This window comes from Triturus cristatus, chromosome 4_1, assembly GCF_964204655.1.
Source record: "Triturus cristatus chromosome 4_1, aTriCri1.1, whole genome shotgun sequence".
Lineage (NCBI taxonomy): Eukaryota > Metazoa > Chordata > Amphibia > Caudata > Salamandridae > Triturus > Triturus cristatus.
The window spans coordinates 1,142,324,098-1,142,350,749 of record NC_140585.1 but is presented as its reverse complement, the minus strand read 5'-3'; the positions used below and the strand labels follow the sequence as shown (position 1 = coordinate 1,142,350,749).

At 47.1% G+C, this 26,652-nt stretch overlaps 1 long non-coding RNA gene across 1 annotated transcript in view; it reads left to right on the top strand.

Moving 5' to 3' along the window:
* Positions 1-26,652, top strand: part of LOC146856201 (uncharacterized) — a 67,001-nt gene that overhangs the window by 1,467 nt on the left and 38,882 nt on the right. The window contains exon 3 of the long non-coding RNA XR_014981445.1: positions 17,203-17,279. This is a non-coding gene — a long non-coding RNA (uncharacterized LOC146856201). The remainder of the gene's footprint in view (positions 1-17,202; positions 17,280-26,652) is intronic.

Sequence of the window (26,652 nt, the reverse complement as noted above, 5' to 3'; positions counted from 1 at the left end):
CAGAGTAGAGTGAAGTGGCATATAGTGGAGTGGTGCCGGGTAGAGTTCAGTGGCATTCAGTAGAGTGCAGTGGTGTGGAGTGCAGTGGTGCAGAGCAGATTAGAGTGGTGTAGAGAGCACAGGCGTAGAGTACAGTGGTGTAGAGTAGAGTGGCATAAAGTGGAAGGGCGCAGACTGAAATATAGTGGCACAGAGGGCAGTGACGTAGAGTAGATTGTTTCAGAGTAGAGATAAGTGGCGTAGAGTGCAGTAGCATAGAGTGCAGTGTTATAGAGTGCAGTGGTGCAAAACAGATTAGAGTGGCTTAGAGTGGATTAGCGAAGGTTGCAGTGGTGTAGAGTGAAGTGATGCAGAGTAGAGTGGTGTACAGTGTTGTGATGTACAATGCATTGCCATAGAGTGCAGTAGAGTGCAGTGGTAAAGAGTAAAGTACAGTGGCATACAGTGCAGTGGTACAGAGTAGAGTGGCATAGAGTTCAGTGGTGGAGAGTGCAGTGTTGCAGAGTAGATGGGCATAGAGTGCAATGGCATCGAGTAGAGTGGCGCACAGTTCAGTACAGAGTGCAGTGCTGCAAAGTAGACTGTCATAGAGTGCAGTGGTGTATAGTAGAGTGGCGTAGAGTGCAGTGGTGCAGAGTAGATTGGTGTAGCGTGTACTGGTACAGAGTAGATTAACATAAAGTGTAGTGGCGGAGTACATTGGTTTTGAGTAAAGTGGTTTAGAGTGCATTTGCATACAGTGCAATGGTGTAGAGGGCAGTGGAGTAGAGCAGTGCAGAGTAGAGTAACGTGGAGCATAATGGAGTGATGCAGCATAGATTGCATTCATGTAGAGTGAAGTGGCCTAGAGTGGAGTGCCACACAGTGGAGTAGGGCAGAGTACAGTGGCACAGGGTAGATTGTTTCAGAGTACAGTGGAGCAGTTCATTGTAGAGTGGAGTGCAAGGTAAAGTGCTGTGGCATAGAGTGCATTGGCGCAGAGCAGATTACAGTGGTGTAGAGTGCATTGGAGTATAGTGGAGTGACACATAGTAGAGTGAATTGAGGTAGAGTGCAGTGGCATAGAGTTCAGTGTTGCCGAGTGCAGTGGAATAGAGTGGAGTGGTGTAGAGTGTAATGGCAAAGAGCGCAGTGGTGCATAGGAGAAGGGGTAGAGAGCATTGGCACAGATTAGACTGGTGTAGAGTAGAGTAGAGAGGCATAGAATGAAGTGGCGTAGAATAGAGTGGTGCAGAGTAGACTGCAGTAGTGGAATGTGGAGTGACGCAGAGTAGAGTACAGTGGTGTGGAGGGGAGCAGAGTACAGTGGATTGGGGTAAAGTGGAGTATGCTTGGTATTGTAGTGCACTGCCAGCACGGGCAACACATCTTCAAGTGAAATTACCATTACATTGGCACAGACATACAGTTGTACTCATAAAAGTATACAGCGCACAAACCATAATGTGTAGAAATGTTATATTGATTTGTTTTGATGAAATTAAATATTTTTTTCCATCAACTATGCTTCACATGTGCTTCCCAAATTCTGATGCACTATGAAATATCTGCACAGCTCATTTACAACATTAAATTGTTGTGTACTAGATTGACACTTAGACCATCTCACTTTGAAGTCAGACAAGAAAAGTAAATATCAAGCTGCCTCAGAAGTCAGAGGCGGACATTTGTCCTCTGTCTTTGAATGCACATCAAATGTGACAGGATAAGAACAAGATTTGAAGGCCTGCTTACATAAAGCGAGAATTGTTGTGAGAATGTAGAAAATAGAGTAAGGGAGATGGAAGGGAGGAACTCAAGCTGGACAGCCTAAAACAAATAAAGCCAGCAAATAGAAAGCAACCAAATGTGAGTTACAAAACAACATTGCCAATGGTAAGCAATGGGGGGAATGCATTCTCAGGGAAGCTCTGAATGTCCCCAAGATTTCGTTAGCAAACCTTCGACCAAAAAAATGGACGTGCATTCTGCCAGTCTTTTAGATAAACGGATAGAAACAAATGACTTAACATTGTCTGCTGTTCTTTCAGGGCAAATTGCTGCTGATGCCATGGCTACTAAAACAAGCCTGAAAATCAAGAGCTCTTTAAATCCTCTCGTTGAGTGGGTATGGAGGCTGGAATAACTTTTGGAGCAAGCATGAGTCAAACTGGCAACCCTCCCGGCCTTGCCTACCCCTCCAACTCTCAGCCTTTGCCCGTTGCAGGATATGACAAGCAGGCTGCCTCACTATCTCAAATTAATTTAGTTTTGTGCTCAACCACATTAGCTCGCACTAGGAGCTGCACCCAGCTCCATATGGGATTAGACTGTCAGGCACATGCATCAACCATTTTTGCGAGCGCAAACAGTGCAATTCGCAAAAATCGGCCGTTTGCGCCCGCAAAAAGGGCATTTGCGATGCATCAAGGTTCAAGGCGCTCGCAATCTGAGAATTCGCAATTCCTTAATTGCAATGCAAGAACCCCTTTAGAATAGCGATTTCGCTAATAGGGGGCGCAAATTACCATGAAGTTGAACTTGATGGTAATTTGCAAAAACTTTGAAAAATGCACTTTAGTGCATTTTTCAAAGTTTCCTGTTGCGCACACATGTCCTTGGGGCATGTGTGTGCGCAACATGGGTGCACATCACTATTTCAGGGGTGCAACAGGGTGTCATTTTGACACCCTTGCACCCTTGAAACTGCATGTGCAATTTGCGGGTACCTATTGGTACTCGCAAATTGTGCATGCAATCTCCCATTCCTTCCTATGGGCCTGTAGGTCCATAGGAATGAATGGGGAGCCATTCCTTAATTGCGACTCGCAATTTGCGAGTCGCAATTAAGGAATTTGTAGGAATCGCTATTTTCTCAGCGATTCCTACATGCATAGGCATTTGCGCTTCCTTATTAGCGAATCCTTATTTTTCGCTAATAAGGAATCGCAAATGGCATGTTTGATGCATGTGTCTGCATGTGTGTGACAACTTATGTACAGTATCAGCCCCCAACTCCTGCACTAGGTAACACCTTTAGCCTTCAGCATCCCATAAAGCCCCCGCTCCGGATCAGTGCTCTAGTGCAAACTGCTCATTGCCAACCTTGACTTGGCCCTCAAATGTATGCCCTTATGTTTTGATTGTTGCAAATGCCACCTGCTTAACTCCAATAAGATGGAGGATGTTCATCAACTGAAGGGTTAAGTGGGTCATTGGTTTTCTCTCCACCTGGACCCTGGTATCTGTAATAACAATGACATATTGATGGCAAGGAGAGTTGGGAGGGTTGGGTCTTCACCCAAGGTTGTTAAGGGGGATTGTGTACTTGGTACTTGTGGGGAACCCAACACAGTGAGTAATATTTTGTAGAGGAAACAGTATGGCCTTTCGAATGGAAGTTTTACCTTTTGGCTTTTTTATAGATCCAGGTCCATTGCAAACGTGATGTATCGCAATAACAGATCCTGCTATTCCAACGAGCAACAGATTTCAACCTTTAGAGGTACTTGAAGAAATAGACTGATGCCCAGTCAATAATTCTTCTGTTAAACTCCCTGTGGCTCGTGCATTCTATGTTTCTTCAGTGGACACTGTGCGGCTGGTTACCTGGTACTTTGCCGGAGTGAAATCGAAATTAGTGGATTATGTCAACCAGATTGATATCGTTCTACTTCAAGAGCTTTGGGCTACAGATGAATAATTTTTTATGGTTATTTGTGCTTCTACAATTTTGCTTTACTTTCTGCTTCTGGCAAAGATAGGGGGGTCTGTCTACTTGGTTTAAATTATCTTTGGAAACTCAATTTTCCCTCATATTCATTGGGGGGGGGGGAGTTTTAGACCTCGACCCGAAGATATCAGGAATGAGAGCATTTTACATGAGGACCAGTTTTGTTACAGACTAACACATTCATTTTTGTTAGGCACATGGAGATTAGGTGATTTGCCCAGAATCACAGGATGCTGAGCGTTGCCGAGACTCGAACCCGGTTCCCCAGCTTCGACCGCACCATTGTATTCAAATATTTTTGATCCAGTGGCCTAACAGATTCTATTTTTATTTAGAATTTTTTTTAATGATGATGTTAGCAGTCAGGACAACTGCAATGACAGAAATGTATTTACATTCATTGAGAATCCTAATGATCAGTGATCCTCCACTCAAAGGTTTTAATCTAATTATGTGGTGTTCGTAAAACTAAAATACTAGAAATTCCATCATTTTCTGATAGTTATACAATTTTTGGGGATAACGGAGGTGGCCCGTTGCTATTCAACAACCAAAGTCAAATACTCTTTAGTTACATTGTGGAAGGATATTTGGTTAATATAATGTATTAGAACTTTGATGATTGTAGTTTGATCCATACTTATTTTGGCCATGGATGCTGTTCAGTTATCAATTACATACTTGTGTCCTGGAACCTGTATACGTTCTTTGCTTCCAGTACTGTGGTTGACAAAGATTTTGAGGACCATAATCCCCATCGCTGAATTTATATTCACACTAAATGGTAGACAATCTGATATTTAAACCAAAGAACCATTGTCTTAGACCTGTTTGGAAGTTTCCTGATCCCGCTGCACTTTAGTCCATGCTGATAAAGAATCATCTGGATTTGTTTAACACAAGCCTCTCAGAGGAACACTCTCCTGCGGAAATCTTTGCCTGTTTTAGTAACATTCATTCTGTGGTTTATTAAGTGCTCTAGAAACTGGCACGGAGCAGTAACTCCAACTCATCTATGTTTTGATGCTGCTCCCTGTCAAATAGACGCCTTCATGAGGCAATATCCTCCGAACCAAGGGTTCGACTTTAGTCGCCCTATGTAGATCTGAATATAAGTGTGGAATGAGTTGAAGGAAAACTGAACTAAAATCCTCTTGAGGGACTAAAGTATTTTCGGCGTGATTCTATTAAGAGGATGATAGGAGCCAATTTTTGCCTTGAGGCACATATTTTGAAAGACCAATGGGTATCTAATTTCCGCAGTGGGTATGTGTTTTAAATCAGGAAATAACACTGATAAGCCCACTTTAGTTCCTGACTCCAACCATGGAACCTTCGGATGGTTTTTTGATTATTGAAAGGTGGCGCTTGCAATCTTTGAAAGTGCTTTAGGAAATGCTCCCGGCCAAGATGAGGTGCCAATAGATTTATACAGAGGCTACTGTGGATCGTAGCGGCTTTTTTCAGCTAATGTACTTAACAGTCTATGGGGCATTGTTAGACCTGTCAGCCCTAGGGTGGTCTTACACCGCATTTTTTTCCCTTTCTGCCTCAGTTTTTACCACCATTTTTTGTTGGACATAGGACCCAGGGTGTCTTACCGCTGCTGAACAGTGCTGAGGTGCAGGAACTCTCTCCTAACAATATGGTTGCCATAGGCCCCTGCTACTGCGGAGTGGCCACTGTCCTTCTGCGCACTAGTAGTTGGGATCAAGCTGGGACATAATGCTACTGTAACCCCGAGCGTCCCGCCTCCTGTCACCAGAGAAGCCACCACAGAGTCCCCAGAGCCTTCTGGAATCTTCCCACCCACCAGGCTGGCCCCAGAACTTGCCGCCTTTTTGTAGGGTCACCTGACCTAGGGGTATAAAGGTAAAGGAGGGAAACCTGACAGTAAGTTGGTGCACTACTGGAACTGGGGGCCCTCCGCCGGAGTATAGGCTGCTGAGCCAGGAGGAAGCTACACTACTGAGGCTGACTGAGCTTAGGCCCTGCTGTCCCCAAGATAGCTGAGTGATCCTGCCAGCCTGCTGACCTTGCCCGGAGTGAGGGAACCCTGGATGCCAACTCCAGTGTGTCTGCCTGAGACTACCATCCTTCTTCCCACTTCCACCAACTCCTGCAACTAAACCCTGGGAACCACAAGGTAAAAGTGCCGCATCACCCAAGCACTCTAATGCTGGAACCTAACACCCTCTGCTAGCGCCTTGCCAAGAAAGCGCTGTCCCGCAAGAATCTGCTGCTGTCTGCTAGCTCTGTGCTGGCGAGCTAAGGTGGGCCCCGGTCCTGCTGGGGCGGTAATTGCGACCGGAGCCGCACCTCGAGTGCTGACGCTGTGCCCCTCCCCTCTGGATGCCGCTGCGGCCCCCGAAGCTGAGGGAGAGACGCAGCGGCTGAGTGAAGGCCAAGCTGGGCCTGGTGCACGTGAGCGAGCGTTGCTCGGCAACCGGGGCGCCGGCCGCGTCACGGCCGCGCCCCCAAGAAGCCGCGCAGTGATTGGTTCACGGGCCCCGAGACGAGCCGGGAGCTCGGAGCCCACAACAGAGTCCAGGAGAGGAGGTCTGGGGAGTGAGCAAGGCCTAAGAGACCCCCGGGCCTCCCCCTACCCGTGGGAGAAGTGAACCGCCCCCAGCCAGGCCCAGAGAGAGAGAAGCGAAGGCCGACTGGGAGCAGAGGCCTCCCGCACCTGCATGAACCGGCGCGGAGGCAGGAGTTAAGTCTCCCAAGCCCCACAGACTGAGCGGTGATTGGAAGGGGATCTGGGGCCTACGCTCACGCAGTGGCCCCTCCCCCTAGCAGCTGAGAAGGTCCAGAGGGAGCCACGGGCCAGGACTATTCCACACAAGACTCTCAGGCGCACGTCAGCACTGCCTGGGTAATGCTCCCCCCCCCCCTTGCTGCCGTGCCCTCTATGAAACTGCCGGGAGCTTGGGCCCAAGAAGTGACAGCTGCCTACATTGTACCTCTACTATGACCGCTCCCCCAAGTTAATCAGTGCAGGAGGGCTGGGGCCTAAATTGAATATAGAACTGCCCTTGTTGTTGATTTACTCTACCTAAATGAGTCAGCATGCCCACCTTGAGTAAGTGTCTTGAGAATGTTCATTTATATCGCCTAGTGGGTTAGGAGTGTTACCCTGTTGTATTTACACTGCATAGGAAACATGGTCCTTATTGAACCGGGGCATAAGAAATGTCGCCTATGTTGACCATGTACACAAGAAATGTTACCTTTAGTGAACATGTGCCCCAGAAGTGTTACCTGTAGTGACCTGGAGTTAGAGGAATCGTTCATTCTGCACCATGTGCGAGCTTTGCATTTCTAATCCTGACCAAAGATAGATAAAGCTACTTGCTTTTGTCAATGACCCTGGAGTGGTGTCTATTTATTGCGTGTGCTTTACTGGGTGAGTGTGAGTGTGTGCTGCACAACTACTTCACACATAGCTTCCGGAGTGCCTTCCCGCCTCGTGCCAAGCTTCCGGGTCTAACAGGCCTATTCTCAAGGAGCTATCGCCGAGTTAACAGCACTTTATCGTAGCCAAAGTCGTGATAATATTACCGCCCCATTCACAAGCAGGTACAAACAGCCAATACCACCAGATTTCCTGCGATAGCATCCTCAAAAATCATCGCCACGGATGACCCCGGCAACTATCGCTAATGAAATGCAGAGTAGGCGTTCCCGAGCAAAAAGCCGCAACAACACCACACCACAACATTCTCAACGACCAGCCAGATCGGCGATAAGAACACAAAACAGGCGATAAGGCGCGTTAGCAGCAGGAAACTAACACCTGCTCTGACATGGTGCAAAGTCGGATGACAACCGGCAACAGAAAAGGGAGCCCAGACCACAGCCACAACTGAAGTCCAACAGACGCCATGGAGCCACTGATCATGCAGCTCGGAGCCCCAACAGGGCCACAACACCCACCGCCACCACACACAGGACCGCCACCCACCCCGGACCACCACAGAGGCAGCGCGGTCAAAGACACCGGACCCCCAGGAAACGTACCAGCCTCACAGACCCAACACCTGAGAATGTAATTGCCCACTACAGGCCCAAAAGGACAACCATCCTACGCATCCTGACCATCATCGCCCAACAGGCTGATGGCACCAACACATCGGACAAACAACATCCCACCCCACACAAAGCTGCTGGCTGTGCTGCACCTGTTGGCCTCTGGTACTCCCCAACCAACTCCCGCCAGAGTCGGAGGAGTCTCACAGCCGGCCACATCCAAGTCCCTCACACCTGTCCAGGATGCCATCATCAGCCTGGTACCCCAGTATCTATACATCCACCACAATGCTCAGGATCTGCTGGACACCAAGCAAGGACCATACGCTGGATGCATGCATGTGTTGGGGGCAATCCACAGCACACATGTCCTACTTGTGCCCCTTGGTGACACAGCACACAATCACCGCAACAGAAAACACACGTCTCACATCAATGTGCAGGCAACATCTGAACACCGTGGATTTGCCACCAACGTCGTCGTCAACTACCCAGGCAGTGTGCATGAGACCTACAACTCCGAACAGTCCTACATCAACCAGCGCTTCCAGGATGGCACCAATAGAAATGCATAGCCAGTTGGCAAGTACAAAATGAACACCCCACACACATCAACTTCACAACCATGCAACTCACAACTCTGGCAATGCTCACGTCATAAATTCACATACAACATGCCAAAAAACATGGCCACCCACCAGACTCGACAGCACAACTTACCATGGCAACCTAGGCTAGCCGTGAACATGTGCCATCAATGTCATGGCACCCCAGCCACACAATAGCAGAATGTGGGGAGAGGTGGGAACCAGGCATGTGTGAAGGAGGCAAGTGACCCATGAATGGGAAAGTACACAATGCCAAGTGTGGCGGAGATGTGCTGGACAGACTGCAGTAAACGCAACCATGTCACCCCAGCCAGTGGGGGAGTTCGCGGAAATGTAGCCTGTTACATCTCCCCCATAAGTGTGTGCGGAGTGGGCTGGCCTGGCATAAGCTAGGCCAGCGTATTGGTGTGAATAAAAAGCATGTAGCCCTGGCCGTGGTCCTCTTCCGGAATGCCCAAAGTCTCTGCAAGGGCGGCGCCTCTAACCCCGCCACGAGGCCAATGCCGTCGTCGTGAGCGGAGTTGCCTGTGAACCTGTGCGCCTGCTGTACCCCGGGGCGCTAGAACCCAAACCCGTTAGGCTCGCCCCTGCGCATCCAGGCCACACTGCTCACCTGCCGACACCGGCGTGTGTCAAAGAGGGCCCACCACGTGCCGGAACAAGATCCAAGCCTGAGGCCCGCAACCTTGGCAGCCTCCTCAGACCATCACAGCCTCCGCGACACAGGCATGCTTGTGCCTCCAGCCTACACTACGGTCAAGTCGATCACACATTTGGAACTGAGTCTTGATTATGCAATGGCAGAGTACACACGTCATGGCTGAGTCATATCTGTGTTCTCCCTTCTATGTGGGTCCACCAACTCTGTGCATAGCATTTGAACTACAGCTGTCTGTGGTCCCTTGCTGACTACTGCCTTCGGCCTACACTGAGTCCGAGTAGGTCACACACTTTGAACTGAGTCTTGTTTCATATATTGCAGAGTTCATATCATTGCATGCAGGGAGAGGTGTAAGAGGAAGACGCGGTTCAGTTCGGAGGAGAAAAGGATCATCGTTACGGAGGTGATCGAACACTGCAGACAACTGCCCTGGTGTCACTAACTCTGTGCATAGCGGGTCAACGACACGTGGCTGTGGGCCCCTGCGGACCGCTGCCTCCGGCCTACACTGCGGTCCAGCAGGACTCACACCAATACAGTCCAGTCCGTAGCAGGCAGGACACGGCATCGTCGCTGACTGACCACCCGCTCAGCTCTGGTGCCACTAAGTCTGTTCCACAACATACATGGACACTCCTGGGTGAACTGTGGTGGCAAATGGGTCTATGGCATTGGGATTGTCGTCATCACCATGTCTGTGATACTGACTTGGTGGCAAAAACGACGCAGTTGCGTTCCACTCCTCCATTTGCCACTTTCGGACGGCTTCTACCCTCTGCATCATGTCCTGGAGGACACCTTCCATTGTATCCCGCAACCCTACGCCACGTTCACCTTGGACATCGATGAGGACCCGTCCCTTGCGGGTGTGCCTGTGCAGGCAGCAGTGCATCCGGGGCCACTAACTCTGTGCAGCACAAGTCAGGGACCCTGTCTGCTGAGATATTGGATGGCCTCTGAGACGGTGGCCTTGGGTCATCAACGCCATGTGTCTGTGGCTCTGCGCTGTCTGCTGCCTCTGGCCTCAACTACGGTCCACCAGGGCTCACACATCAATTCGAGTCCTGACCGGCCCATACGTCGCATCACCACAGGAGGCACACGCCACCACCGCCAGGGCCACCTTCCAGACGACAACTGCCAGAGTCAAAAGTGTCTTGCTGCCAGACTATCAAAGCTGGTCAGAACTGTTGTGGATGCCATCATCTGCCTGATACCCTGCTCTGCACTCCAGGTGCCACTGACGCAGAAAAACACGACTCATGGACCGTTTCTGATTGAGTTGTGTGCTGTTGGGGTGTCACGCTGCAAGGTCACCTCAGGCAGAGTGGGAGACCTAGCATGATGATAAGGAAGATGATGCAGGTGTAACACACCCCATTGCAGCTGCATCAGATATTTCCCAAAGGGACACAATCCTAGACATATATCATGCATGAGCAGGCTCGGGTCTAGTGCCCCAACATCGGTGCACTGCAACTCAAGGACACTTCAGTTTGCATGTTGGGTGGCCTCTGTACTTGCTCCAGCTACCAACATTATGCTCCGCGGTTCTCTCTGTGATGCTGGTGTTTTCTGTTTCCGTTTCCATAGTGTTGACTGTACAAGTTGTTGCCAGCACCAGCCACTCCATGCTGGCTGGCATACACTCACCCCACACACATCCAGCACAGGCGTCATTGTACATGTGCCCCTGCCAATAAAGGAGCCGGGCGCACGTGCCCGTAGCCTGTTCCAAAAACTATCTCAGTGTGTCTGTGTGGTCATGGTGTATTTATGAGGGTCCCTGGGCCTATAACATTACATTGTGCTATGTACAGCGGCCGCAACCATGTTAACTCTGGCCGCGGGTTAGACCTTGGACATGCAGTTTTGTCGTCACCCACTCAATGCATGGGAGGAGTGGACTGGGCTGTCGTACGGAGATCCAGCATGGGGGTGGGTATGTTGATTCCTGGGCTCTGGGCGTGGTTCAGTGCAGGAAGTATGCATGTATCTCTGTCGAGATGTGGGTCTCCTTTGTGGGGTGTAGGTGGTCCCTGGAGGGACTTGCACACCCATGTCTGTGATCTAGTTCCGCTTCCATGTGCTCTGACCCCACCGCACCTGTCCGGCCACCTCCTTATGGCATTCTGACTGCTGGCGTTGAAATACAATGTGTGCCTCGGCGGAGTTTTGGGAGCAAGACGTGGAGGCGGGTACAGGGGTTGGTGTCTCCTCTAGGTGGCTTGGCTGCACTGCTCCTGGGGGTGGGTTACCTGAGATGCCCATGGGCTGTTGTAGGGCGTCGGTGTCGAAGGTGTAGCGGTCCTCTCCAGCATCCTTGATGAGTAGTCTGGTCTGCTCTGCTGGAGGTGTTGTTATTCCCATCTCTCACCGTGAAACTGCAGGTAAGGATCCATTGCAGCGAAGGCTTGAATGTCAGATGCATCTAGCAGACATGATGGCCAAAAGAAAAGCTACCTTCCATGGGAGATACTTTAAATCACAGCTCGGTGTACCAATACTGCCTTGCCCACGGCAGAGCAATGAGAATAATGCGGCAGGGTTCCCACTTGAGTTTCTGCAGAACCTTCGGAATGAGCGAGAACGCAGGGAACGCGTAAGCAAATGTACCTTTCCAGGAAAAGTGGAAGGCATTCCCTAGAGGGCCTGGTTGGGGAAACATGCTGGGGAGAAACTTCAATTTTTTGTTGAGTGATGTAGCGAATAGATTTAGGGTTGGTAACCCCCAGCACAGAAATACCCTCCATAGCGGAGTGACACTTAGCTCCCACTCATGATATTGCTTGGTGTCTCTGTTGTGGGAATCGGCCCAATACTCCTGTAACGTGTTGGAGTTGCCTGGATATGTTGTGGGCTATTACCCATTCACAAATCTGCTGCGCTATTGACGAGGCATGAGACCTCGTCTCCCCTTGCTTCTGTAGATAGGACATGGTCGTTGTGTTGTCCGTGCAGACGAATATCAACGATCCTCTGATCTTCAGTAGAAACGATCGGAGTCCTAGAAAGACTGTTTTCAGCTCTAGCAGGTTTATGTGACACAATTCTTCTTGTTCTGACCACCTCCCCTGTACTTGTTACTCCTGGAGGTGAGCCCCCCATCCTTCCAAGGAAGCATTTGATGTCATTACCATATCCGGTTTTGCTGGGAGGAAGGACAGGTCTTGAGAGTGACTGTCCCTGATCGCCCGCCAGGACATTGCCACGGCCCTCTCTGGAGTGACTGAAATGATGTCGTTGAAGGAGCCTCGAGATTGAATCCACTGAGACTCGAGCTGCCCTTGGAGAGATCTCAAACACAAGCGGCAGAGTGGGATTAACGGGATGCAGGAAGATATCATCCCCAGCATTGACTTGTATGTCCTTACAGAAACGCACCTTTTTGAGGAGACTGTGCCATCCTTTGTAGGAGCGAAATCCTTTCTCCTGTGGGAAAGCCATTGAGCGATTGGTATCCAAGATCTCTCACAGGAACACAAGCGTCCTGGGGGGAGTAGAGAGGACTTTTCCCTGTTGAGATTGAGACCCAGGGAGTGAAAAAGTCAAAGACAGGCTTTCGTAGACTCCTTGGTACCCTGAAGGGTGGCGCCTTGACTAACCAACTGTTTAGGTAGGGATATGCTGGCATTGAAGTCTGGAAGAAAGACTGTGGCGAATATTGGGGCCGAAACCCCTGCTGATTGTAGGACTGAATATGGCGTTGGAACAGGGGTCTAAACAGAAACTGACCTCTACCTCTTCCTCTAAAAGAAGAAAATTAATTTTGTTGCAAATTAGTAAGGGATTTGGCCATGTCAGGGTGCATTTAATTGACTGTAGTGCCTCATCCACGTGCTTGCCAAAGCGATATTTGCCGTTGAACGGCATATCCAGCATTTTAGCCTGAATCTCTGGGTGAAAAGTTGTTGTCCTTAGCCTTCCCTGACTCCAGAACACAACAGCTCCCGCCATTTGCCTAAAGGCAGTGGAAGAAATGTTCAGCGCCACACTGATGATCTCTGAGGAGGTTCTCTCTCCTTCTGACAGAATATTCTTTGCCTCCTTCTTCTTATCCTTGGGAAGTTATTCCATCAAGGGGGAGATGTCGGACAACATTTGCCAGTCATTTATCCATAGGATAGCCATGGCGTTGGAGGCCCTCATGGCTGTTGCAGCCAGTGCAGAGAATCTCTTGCCAATATTATCCAACCTGCGTCCTTCCTTATCTGGTGGGGCAGCACATGGAGATGCAGGATTTCTGGATCTTCTCTGGGCAGCCTGCATAATAATAGAGTCAGGTCTTGGATGGCCGATAAGACATGTAGGAGAGTACTCAGGTGTCCTGTATTTCTTATCCAATTTCGAGATAACATCAAGAACGGAGGAAGGGGTCTACATCAGCTTAAGACCCTCCTGCCACAGGTAGTCCACTATGGCGAGGGCTCTGGTGGAGCACTGCGTAGCGGCCTTAAACTTAAAGTTATAGAAAAAACACTGCATCTGATTGACGGGCATGGGTAGGTCAATATGTTTTGATGCCCGCTCTAAGAGGTCATGAAAACCACCGATATCTGATGGCAGAGAATCGGCCATCGGCAGTATGGGAGAAAGTGGTGTGTGCGCCACACAGTCAATTCATTTGTCCCATCATCAGGGTCCAACTGCAGCTGTCCCTCTCCTAGCTGCCGGTCACCACTGTCAGGCGCCTGGACAGGAATTTGCAAGTGTGGTAAAGTTGTGTGTCTCGGTAACATAGGTGTGGCCTGCTGATCTAGGATGACAGTAGGTACCTCCTGTGTAGAAGGTGAATTCTGACTAGCATTGACCTCAGGAAAACGTTTATAATAGTCACTGAGCATCAGGCGCAAGTCAGTGACCAGTGAAAGAGGGATGTTGATGGAGGGCTCTTGCTCATCATAAGGATAGTGTTCCTGGAAAGTGTCTGAGCGTTGCACGCTGGGACATCTCGTGTCCAAGAAAAAATATTCACCCTCTGGATACATAGAAGGGTCATCCAGCACTTCCTTGTCCTCGGATTCTTGGCATTTGACCCTAAGTTGCGAAGGGCTATATGCAGGACCATAAGGACCCTCATCCTTTGATTCCTGGAAGTCCAAGAGGCAAGTAGGAGGCAATGGGGAGATCTTGGAAAAGTCCTGAAAAAGAGAAGGAATAGGCTTTGAAAAAGCTATGTCTATCCCCTTCATCGATGGGGCCATCAACAGGGCCGTAGACACTATCGTCGACGGTATGACTGACTGGCCGAGCTGAACGACGGGGAAGTTCTTGTAGAAAGAAGTGGTCTCACAATTGCCGCCAACGATGACATCAACACTTCCATCTTCGATGACGCTACGGCTGTCGTCGTCCTGAACGTCGTCGTCGTAGAAGTCGCCGATGATACTGTCGACTGCGTACCGGTTCCAGCGGAGCCGGAGGTCGGAGATGGGGAGTGTCTCGTCGACGAGGCCGTCGACAGGTGGATTTTTCCTGAGAGAGCATCCTTGATAGGGGTATGTGGTGCATATGGAGGCGCAGAGCCAGATGTTTACTGAACATGAGAGGGGCCAGACTGTTCTTTCTTATCCTTGCTCTCCACAGATTTTTCTTTACTTTGAGATCTGGTTTTTTTGGGATCTCTTTTGACAGAAGAAGAATCTTCTTCCTTCCTCTTCTTGGAGGAGGTATGAGGCTTCTCCTCACTCTCAGAGTCAGAACTCCTCACAGACTTCGTCTTTTGTAGCCAGAGGAGCAGTCTTTCCTCACGATACTTGAGGGTTTTCGAAGAGAAATTTCAACAGTGCTTAGAGTCTCTGGGCTTATGATCTGGATATAAGCAATACAGGCATTCCTTTATGTGGATCCTCAGAGAAAAGACTGGACTTTCTACAAGTCTTGCAGGACCTAAACAGCCCTTTTTTAAACTGGGGCATGTTGAATAAAAAGCACAAAAAGGTATACTCGCTTTCAACACTACCTCAGCTGCAGAGATGGTTGAAGAAAAAGAACTAAGCAAACACAAGAAGATGGTGGATGGAGCGCTGAAACTTTTCAGACACTCATCTCATCATCTTCTTGTGCTTGCTTTATTCGCCCTAAGTTGAACGGGTATGCCCAGACGTGGGTCCCTTGCTCACTTTGCCACTGAATTCAAGCTAGCCTTAATGATGAGGAGTATTACCCCGAAACCGGTCCCAGGATGCTTGTTGCCGGTCCAGGGATGACCTCCTTGATGTTCGGGCTGGACTGTTCCCATGAGGTACAGGGTCATGACTGATTTGCATATGGCTGGGTCTAAACTGGGGTGGCGAAGCGACCTAAAGAACAATGATAAATTCAACCCAAACCTGTGACTGGGGGGGGGGGGGGGGGGAGTGTCTGAAACGTTTCTGCACTCCGTCCATCATCTTCTTGGGTTTCATTTGAAGAAAAAGAACTACCAGCTGGAAGTTGAAAAGGGTAAAGTAGAAACACTGTGACTGAGCAGAGCTCAGGGAAACTCCCCAACACATGACATGCGGTAAGAAATCTGAGGTATGGTGGTCCTGCAGGGGATGGATGCTCCAGGTCTATGCTTTGATTGACTGGCACTTGGATGTTCTAAAATTATGTTGTTTGGTTACTAAATGCTGTTGAATTCCAAGGGGAATTAAGTTTTAAAGCTTGATACTGCTATTTTGCTGTTACCGTGGGACTCCCACCATGACGACGGGGAAGATTCAAGCATCAGAATCTATAAAAGATACATTACTGGAGAACTATAAAAAATATAAATTGCTGCGAGGTATTTAGCTACTTAATATTACACAGAAACCTTTCAGGTGTCCGAGCACAAGTGCAACTTTTCGGTATGAATAATTGAGGAAATGTATATTTGCAATATAACTTTTCATGAAAGAAAAATAAAGAAAAAGGATTACCAATAAAATGATGAAAATAACATTCAAACAAAAAATCGAGTCCCTTTAATGATAAATCATGATGATTTGGGCAACTCTATATCTGATATTATGGCCAGAAGCCCTAACCCTACCCAATAGTTATCCCAGGCACGGGTAGTCCAATAAAGCCGATGGAGCAGATTACAGGAAATATCTACGGTGGTAGCCTACCAGAAATCAACATATTGAGAAAAAATATTGTGGTAGGACTGCATGCACTATAGGATACACTGTTATCACTGTCTCTGCACACATGCAAGTGCTTCTCTTTCTGAGTCTTTGTCTTGTGTGCGTTTGTGTCTTTGTCTCTATGGCTACAGATGCATATGAATGAATAAATATAGTATTTATAGAGCGCACGATCACTCAAACACGAGGATCCTGGTGCTAGCTCAAACTGCACTGGAGAGCGCCGGGGCATAAGATGTAATAACAGGCATAAACCCTGCAATATTATTGTGATATCTGCTCAACAATTACATTTCTTGGTATGCAATAGTGATCCAATTAGCAAATGGTAGTAATGTCTAGCATATGATAGCTATACCTACTACAATAGCAGTAGCTAGCATATGATGGATATCGTGGTGTATGGCAATCCTTGATTAAATAATCAATTCTCTAGCACATGACTAATCCTGGCATGCAATCTTTGTATCTTGCCAGTGATACTTGGCATTTGATGGCTGTACATGTTAAAACCAATCTGGGTATACAAAGGTTTTCTTGGCATATGATGGCAGTACATGAGCGTTTTATGGTCAACATGAGCATGTGCGGCAGAGCTGGGTGTTGTATCTGTCCTAGTAGGGCAATGAAACCTACAAGTACTTAAGGAAGATGTAAGCTGATACCTGCAGAGAAAATTAGCTTTTTTACCAAAACCAAATTCTGTTATTTTGGGACAAGATAAGTATAATACAAACCAATGTCGATCTAATATTTGGGAACAATAATGGTTAACTGAAACTGATATGTGGGGAATCCTGGTCTTCATTTTGGTCATCAATACTTTTGCTATGATATTAAAATCTCGATATTCTGGTACTGTAAACTCGGAAACCTCATCGAAGCTTCCAGAACTGGACTGGTGCGCTCGTGCAATGCATTTTAGGGATGGTATCTCATGCCATATTTTTCTGAATGCTCAACCACGACCACTGCTTTAAAATAACATTTCTGGTAACAACGAGGTAGGAGAAATAAAGTATTTTATTTACAACTCTTAACAACGCATAATGAAGTTTCCCTTCCCTCTGATTTTAGGGCTCCAGGATGCACAGGTGTGAAAATTCGTACGGACATAAAAAATCTCCACAGTTTTGCAGTACTCCAATTCGGAGGTAAAATTCCTTGTTCAACTTTATAGCATTAAGCAGTATGCAAGCACCAAGATCGCATAATATCATATCCCCATGCCCTAATCTCTTCCATCTCCTATTACCCATAGTGTTTTGAAGTTGCAAAGATTTGGCTTTAAGTGTGTTACATGTACCATCTTGAAAAGATCAAGGGCCCCAGCAAGAACTTAGGGGATCCATGTGGTAGTGGGTGTTGGCACAGAATTTATGGTGTTGAGTACATAGCTTAGAGGATGGGGTGTCATTTTTAATTTGCTTACCCTTTTATTGAGGAGTTATTGATTGAGCCTACCTCTCACTATTTTACTGTTAGGCCAGACTTCTTTGGGTGTTAGTTCCCCAAACCTTTTGCCTCCACACCTCCTATTTTACTGAATTCGTTTTTGTTGGCTTTAGGATTCTGCACACTTTACGCCTGCTAAACAATGTGTAAGTGCTTTCTCCCTAAAACATGGCACAACTGGCTTACAATTGTCAAATTTAATTTACCTGTAATTGCCTAGTAAATGGTACTGCATGTTCCTAGGGCCTGTAAATTAAATGCAACAATTTGGCCTGCGTAACTCATTGGGCCACCCACTAAAGTAGCCTTTGGAAATATCTCAGGCCTGTAACTGCAGCCTGTAGTGTAGTTTTAAACTTCCATTTTGACCTGGGAAAATAAACCTTTTGCCTAGAATAAACCTTCCTTTTTAATATATATAAATCACCCCTACGTTTGGCTTAAAGTCTAATATGGCAGGGTGCATTGTATTTAAAAACTTGGATGTGGGTTTACGTTTTACATATCTTAGTAGTGAAAACCTCCTACAGTAGTTTTTCACTGCTGCAAGGCCAAAATCTTCCAATGGGTAACATTGGATTGCCTTATTACACTTAATAAATAAATGATAACTTAAGTTTGGGAACAGATAGGAAAATGATCTTTGCACTCAAATAAATTGTAATGTAAAGTCTCTTTAATGGTAAAGTAGGATTGCAAGTCACAATTCTGAAAATAACACTTTTAGAGAGTTGCCATTTTCTTATCCTAACCATTTGGTGCCCACTGCAGTGTCCTGGATCGCATGACTATGAATAGTATGCCAGTTGACCTTTGTGTATTCGTCCCAAACAGTAAGACAAAGGGGGCCTAGGTGTTGGCAGGATGGTACATTTCAAAGGGCTGTACCCGGCACACATGAAGGAATCAGACACAAGTCTTTTGTAACCCCAGACTACTTATAGCCTAGGCCGGGGAAAGGAAGAACTGTCAAGAACCAGATGTGGAGGTAGTATAGGAAGCCCCCCCTCTCCTTTTCAAAGGCTGGGACCAGGTATAAATACTGCACCTCCTAAGCCACTCATTAGATCACTCCCGGACCTGCTGAAGCCACAGAAGAATGACTGCTCTTCTGCCTGAGGAAGAAAGACTGGACCTGCTCCTTGAACCCAGGACCACCAGAGAGACTCCAAGGCCTAGCTGGCTGGCCTCCTGTGTGAGCAACAGGGACATAACAAGCTCCAGAAAGCTGCCCTGCAATCGCCCAACTGACCAGACATGCAATTGGACCTACTTAAGCCCTGCTGGCCTCTGCTAGATTGCGTCCCTGATCCCCAAGAGATGCCTTCCTTGGTCCTGAACCTTTGGCTGGCATCAGTGTGCAATCCTCTGTAAAGAAGGGTAAAATCCTTAAGTTTTGGCCTGCGATGATTGCAAGCACGAAGTTCTGCTGAACCCAACTCTTCATTCTACAGCGACCACCAGCAACCACCGTCAACGCAAGATCTGTATACGTACTACAGCAATGACAGCGCGTGGTGACCAATTGGAATGCCGCACTACAAGGATGATGGTCTGCGACACCAGGCCTGTTCTTCACGCTACAGCAGAGGTCTTCAATATGTGGGGCGTGACCCCCAGGGGGGCCATGGAGTCCTGGGAAGGGGGTCGCGCAATTTCAGGCCTCACTTCTTCCTGGAATCTAAAACATGCTCTTTCTTTTGAAAACCAGAACGCTTCATTCCGGTCGTTAAAATGCTTCAGCTGAAGGTAATTGAGTCTCCTGTTCTGTGAAAGGAAGAGGCTGGGCAGACAGGCTGCCTGCTTGCCTGAATGAAATGCAAATGTGCGTTTTGAGTTAACCTGCAAATGTAAATGGTGCTTGGGAGTTGTTCTGGCTTTAACCCCTTGCATGCTTCTGACGGAACCACTCCGTCATGAGCCACGGGCACCGTGTGCTCATGACGGAGTGGTTCCGTCATGCTGCGGCCGTTGGCGGCCGCTCCGCCCACGCGGCGCTGATTCCCCGCCTGTGCGGGCGATTAGCGCAAGTGGGTGGAGTCATGACGGAACCACGCCGTCATGAGCACAGCTCGCCCGTGACTCATGACGGCGTGGTTCCGTCATGAGCATAGCGGCGCCGCAAACCCCCCCAGCGCTGCGGCGGAATTCGCGCCGCAGCGAAGGGGTTAATTGCTTTGTGGAAGTAAGAAGAGTTAACAACTGGGCTGTGAAGTGCATGTTTTTAATCACGTGGTACCTCTGAGGAGTTGTTAAAGGGACAGTTATGCAAAACAAAAAATGCATTACTAATGTTCTAGTATTACTAAAATCTACATTTTGGAAGCTCCATCATGTCCTAAAACTATTTGCACAGTTTGTAGCAGTCTACCTTATGTGTGTAATGCAAGAATAAATTAATTACCACAAGCCACTATTCCCCACTGCATCAACCAAATTTAATTCTGTGGCTCTCTGGTTACACACAGACCTCTGCAGTGCATTAACTAATACGGGTTTCTTACAGTGCATTTCCATCTGAGTAACAACTTTTTAAAGTGTATTTTTTATTTAAGCTACCCATTATTTTATATGTAGCTACTTGATGGTGAAAAACCTAAAAAACAATCAAAATATTTTGTGGCTGATTTATGAGAGGCTTGAGCTGCCGGAGCATCATTCTTTTTTTAAGCTTCGGTGGCACAAGCGTCGCAATCGTATCTATGAGGCAACGCAAAGTTATCCTGCGTGGCCTCATACTTATGGAGTAAGACAAAGCATCGCAAGTCGCTGCCTTGCCTTAGTCTGTCAAGTAGGAGTTCCATGGGCATTGTGGTGCGTGTTCCCTTGCAACACCCATCGATTTTGACCCTGCCCCAGATTTACAATACCATGTAAACCTGGGGCAGCGCCAAAACCTTACACATCCCCACAGGCGTAATGAGGAAAATGTTTTCATGCATCCTCAAATTTTTTCCTCTTTCCATGTGTGCTGCATTCTGTAGCTCATAAAGAAAGAAAACCCCTCTCGGGGCACCTTCCTGCATAATAACAATTGTGCCTACATTGGCGCTAGGCAGCAATTTGTGCGCCAACGCAGTGGGAAAGGACAGGAATGCACCATATTTCATAAATAAGGTGCATTCCTGCCCTTTCACATTGGCATAGGGCAGCGCAGCAAGAAGACTTGCGGTGCTGCCCAAGGCCAATTCCTCATAAATTAGGCCTTGTCTTTAGCCACACCTTCGACCACGCCCACTGATCTTTCGTTTGATAAACACTGTTTAATATTATTTCCCCACTGTGTAAAAATGATTTGCTATTGGAATTGAAGACTTTTATGGTTGTCGATAGTTGACAATGAGGTGTACAAAGTTCTAAACATTTTTTGGGGGGGTCCTTACACCTAAAAGATTTTGACAGGGGGTCTCGACATCAAAATGTTTGAAGACCTCTGCGCTACAGTGATGCTCTACTTGCTTCTCCTCCGCATATGGACTCTTTGCGCCAGATTTTCAGAAAGCAACTTTTGCAGCAGGACTAACTTAGTCCCTATAGCCAGTTTGCGCTTGGTCTGAACTTGTGACTTTCCCCCCAGTCAAGAACAAGCAGATGACTGCAAGTGACACTTTGTTCATTTAGGCGCTATATTTACCTAACATTTTGAAATTCAATATCTCCACTTCTAAGATTGGATTTGTGCCATTCTGATATTTTATTTATTAAAATGTACTCTGTGTTTCGAAATCGGGTTGGGATTGTTTTTTGCGTTGTATTTATACTTTATTACTGTTTGAATAATGCATAAATACTTATTTTGCCTCAAAGTAAAGCCTCACTGCTTTTGTGCCAAGCTACCCGAGGGTTAAGCACAGGTTAATTTAGTGACTTTTGCGGTTCACCCTGACAAGGATTGTGGTTGTTGCTTCCACCCCCCCAACCAATAATCCAATTTCTTACAAATACTATCCAAGCAGGTAAGCTGCATGATGCTGATGGGACAAAAACAATGGTGAAACGGGTCTGTCATCCCTGATTATCTTTGAGAGTTGTTTATGTTTAGGAGACAAAGTCAAATTTGCAATAGCCCTAACTGTAAATGATGACACTGAATTTTTACTAACAAAACAGGAAGCTAAAAGTTTGGTGATTCTTATTAGAAATGTGCAAACACACAGATTCTATCTTGTTTACAAGGTAAACATTCCACTGATAAAGAGCACAGGAAACAGTGTAGGCAGATTTTGTTTTAGAGGCTTTTATGTTTTGTTCAAATACTTCTTCCGCCACTAAGACTTGTGCAAGTGGACCTATTTTCAGCAGTCAAGGGAACTGTTTTTCAATTTATGACATGATTTGCCCTAGATTAGATGGTTATGTGCCTATGTTTGCTCAGTACGAACCACGTTGATAGAACATGTGTTAGAGCATTGGGTTTCCCACACATCTGAGATTTAAACCTAGCACAGAATGCCCTATATCAGTGGTTCCCAAACTTTTGACTCCTGAGGACCCCCATTGAGTCACTACTGGAAGCCGGGGACCCCCAAGCAATTTACCTAGCCAACCAGAAATCATTTCTAACAGTGGTTGATTATCATTTTGTTTTGTAAAATGCTTTAAAGGTGATTATTTTCATTAATGTTAAGTAGAATGGACTTGTGCAGCTGAGTCTGACGTAAGTGGCAAACACAAGGGGAGGACAATGCGGAGTACTGGTGAGGGCGGAGCACGTTCTGCTGGTTCTGTCGTGTCAAAAGGCACATGTGCAATGGCAGGCACGGAGTCTTCTAGTCAAAAAGCACGCCATATCCATCAGCCATTTTGACTTCCTTTTGTAGATACCTTGTTGTAGGGAGAGCTTACGTAATTTGTCGCATTTTCAGAACTAGAGATTTTGGCGGAGAAAAAAACCACACACACTCGTAGAAGGGGATGGTGCTCAGGCTTGCCTCCATCTCAGCTTCCGAATTTGTTGCTTCCATTTTTGACAGCAGTACTGAAGCTAACTGACACAATGGCTGGTTCTGAGGCCTATAACGGTAAACTAATGCAATAAACTATTCCTACAAGAAGAACAGTGGCAACTAAGTCATTATGAAACTTCATGTCAAAGGAGAGGTAATGCAAATTACCAGTAAAACCCTAGAGGGGTCATTATGATGACGGTCGGACATTCGTCCGACCGCCATAGTTGCGCGGCTTGGGACCGGCCGCCTGTAAGCACCCGCCACAATGTTACAGTGCCATGCTGTGCATTTCCCTGCACTACGTGGCAGGCACCACGCGGATCCTGCCACTTAGTGCAGGGACATATATGGGGGTAACATGGGTATCCCCCCCAGTGCACCCCCCACCCCCGGGGGCCCGCAACAGGCCCCCAAATACAATCCCCACCAGCCTGTGAATGGCGGTTCCACCGCCATTCACCGCCTGGCGGGGATGCAGCACTGTATTTGGCGGACGGTGCCTGCTAGGCACCGCCACCATTTTACAGATGCTTGACCGCTCCACCAGGCAATCGGACTGATTGCCTGTGGCGGATCGATGGGGGCGTTCTTTGCGTCCGCCACAGTCGCATTCCTCCCGACATCCTAATTTGGCGGGGAGGAAAATCGCGGTCTGATGGCAGAAGGCTCGCCACCGCACGGCTGGCGGTGGCGGGCCTTCCGCCATCATAACAACCCCCTAGGTTTTATCAGCTATTTATTTTGCTGCCTAAAAGCTGAACTGATTACACATTTAGTTTATAATCACTTCAAGAGAGATGTAATCATATTTCAAGGTTCACTCTTCCCGCAAGAGATTAATTAGCAGTTGGATTGAGGGTAGGGTTCTAGCCACCCTTATTGCTTTCATTTTCTTAGGACCACCAAAAAAAAGCAGTAGCTCACTTCGGGTTTTTTACTGGCTCTGTGGTTAAATCAGTGACTCTGGCTAAGAAGGGCAGAGGCAGGATTTTATCGTCTGTCGTCATGACATTCTGTTTAAATCAGCGCATGAACCAATTTGAGTTTATATTCACAGTTCCAATCTCCATCAAAACCCCGACCTAACTTATTATGCTCTCAAGGAGATATTGGAATTAATGGGATATCGTGATTGAGCTGTTTCCTTTGGAATCTGGAAATTTTGATTCAAATCAGTGCCTGGACTCATAATAACATTGTCTAGAGACAGGTTAATGTCTTAATCTAGTAATAAAATACTCTATAAATTGGTCGCCTGCTATGTTTCAGACTATGTTTGAACAGAATAGACTCAGAGAGCAGTGTGATATGTTTGAAGATTTTTACTGTGTCCCTTTTCAATGGAATGTTAACTTTGTGATCCGAAGAATGTCCAGAGATTTTCATATAGGAATATGCAAATAAGCATTGTGGAGGTCTAACGAAACCATCTAGTCCTGGATCTGAAGAATGTGAATGATATCCTGTAAGTACGCCGCCATTCAAACCATTTCTTTCTTCAAAAACATGAAATCGAGGACTAATTTGAGTCCATCATCCTTCTTTAGAATAATAAAATACTCGAGAGTACATACTTTTCCCTCGCTCTGTCTGAGGGAACTTCTCTATAGCCCTTTTAAACAAGAGACTGAACCTCCGTCATAAAGATATGTGTGTGCGGTGAGCAGATAGAGTACAGACAGGGGAACAGCTGGTAGTTTTCTCAAGCACAGAAGAGTAAATCCCTCTTTGGTCCAAATACTGGTCCAAAGTAATCTCTCTCTATTCTTACGAAATATGAGCACGCCGACAATCCCACCCTATCAACTGCTGACACGTGACGTCCAATTGATAAGCAAATAAAGCGATTTAGTAGAGGCTGAGTTGATGAAGCACGGGAACCCGAGGTTTATTATCAACCTCTACCAGAAGCTTGATTCCTAAACTGTTGCAGTTATCGCTGGGACAGCTGCACCGGTTTGTGAAACTGGTGCTTATATCCTCAACACTTTATATATATTGTTGGTGGAAACAGTGGCTTGATTATGCTAATCCTAATGCCTGAACTGTGGTCCTTCTCTGCCTTATATGCCCGGAAGAGAGTTTTACATTTTCTCCAAATAAACACTGACTGTCAAAATGCACATCCTGAATATCTGCAAAAAAGCCAGTAGAGAGCATCTAAGAATGCCTTCATTCCACAACAACCAAGTCCATAGATTGGGAAACTGCATTCACTGCTTCCAACTTAGTCTGCATTAATTGTTCACCCTCTTCACCAACATTCTCGGCAACTCCCTAAACAGGTCACAGATAACAATGGAACAGCCATTCAGCAAGCTCCAGCAGAGTTTGAGTCCCCCTTGCAATAAGACTGGTGGCGTCCCATGGTTCAGAACATCTTCTTTCCCAAAGCACTGGACCTCTTCTTGACTAGGCAGAACCGTAGGGAAATGGTTCTGTTCACTTCTGACGACAAAGTATCAATCACTAAACTCTTGTGTTTAGCGCTTTGACAAAAGCACAGGTGAGAAGGAGTTGACCTAAGCTTACATGCAGCATGTTTCGCCACTGCTAAAAATCAACCAAAGCTTACTACACGCTTCCAGCACTGAATCTGCCAGTGCCGCATTTAAGACAAAACTGTCTCAACAATGTGCTTTCTTGCTAAAGTTTCTCGAAACTGATTAGATTTCTTCTTGTCTACATAAATAATAATAATTCATACTTGTAAAGCAAGAACACATCACCCCTTAAGGTTCCAAGGTGCTGGGCGCTGTCGGGGAGATTAAGTGAGTGTAGAAGGCTGGCTTAGTATATGGTGCACACTTATTTAAGTGGAGCACCCTGAAATAATCCATACAACCCTTATGGTGGTTTTAGTGGTCTTAAGACAACTTTAGAAAGCTCTCTAAGTGGTAGCCTTGGACAACAGCCTTCAGGCCTAGTCCAGAAGGAGTTGAAGCAGCTTGTTTTACCAGTACTAATCATATAGTGTAGGTTAAGTGAGAAAAAAATCATACAGTGTAGTTATAAAGATATGAATATATTATAAACACTCACTAACACATTGTAATATTGCCTACCCAGCGATATAATCACAATACACACTATACTTCAGTAATAGAACACGTAAATAGCACAAATACACATTGGCCTCCAGGGGGAGACCAAACCATATTCTAATAAAGTGAAATGCGACCCACGACCTAAGTCGAGACTGGACCCAGAAGAATTAGAAGAGCCTTCCTAAAAGACCCTGATGAAACCCTGTGGAAGATGGAAGGTTAGAGAGTCACCTCACCCCTGGATATCCCAGGAATCAGGATACCTATACCAGGGAATCTGGGACCATAGGTGCAAAGTGACATCAGAAACCATCGTAGACCACAATGGAGGACTTCAGTAAAGATGCCGCTGGCGAAGAAGCTGAAAGAGTCCGGAGAAACCAAGGGTGGATTCAGGATGAGAGGTACCAGCAAGCAGAGGGGACAGAGTCTATGCCACTGAGGAGTAACCAGGAGGCACGGAAGATGAATGCCCACCGATGTCAAAAGATACAGGATAGTTGACGGTGACCTTTGAGCTGTAGCTATGAGGACCAGGCGACGCTGTGGAAGCCCAGGAGCGGTTAACGAGCTGTTCCACATCGGATGTCAAGAGCCAGGGGGTCTGTGCCGGTAGGAGCACCAACAAGCCTTGGAAGCGGCAACAAACATGGCAGAAGAAAAAGTTGCGGAGTAGGGTCCAGCAAGGTCCAAGGGTCTTACCCAGTGCAGGTAAGTCAGACCAGGCCCGAGCAAACAGCGGAGCACACTGAAGCCAAAGAAGACCCTCAAAAGGACCCACGGGCCGAAAGCACAGGAGTCGCAAGAGGACCTCAAGCAGCTCACCAATGATGCAGGACCATGGTGAAGAGGATGCAGTGAGGACTAAGATCTTGGTAGCAAGAGATGCTGGAACTTATTGTAGAAAAAAGATCTCTGGAGAACAGATTCAACAAGACTTGGCAACGGCAAGTCGACGCGGTGCACAGGAGTGCTGCTCCAGCGGTTCCCACAAGGGATACTGACTTCAAACTTGCTGTGAAGACAGTGCAGACCTCGAGAGAGTTGCAGAACCACCGCCTGTGTTGCTGACTCTT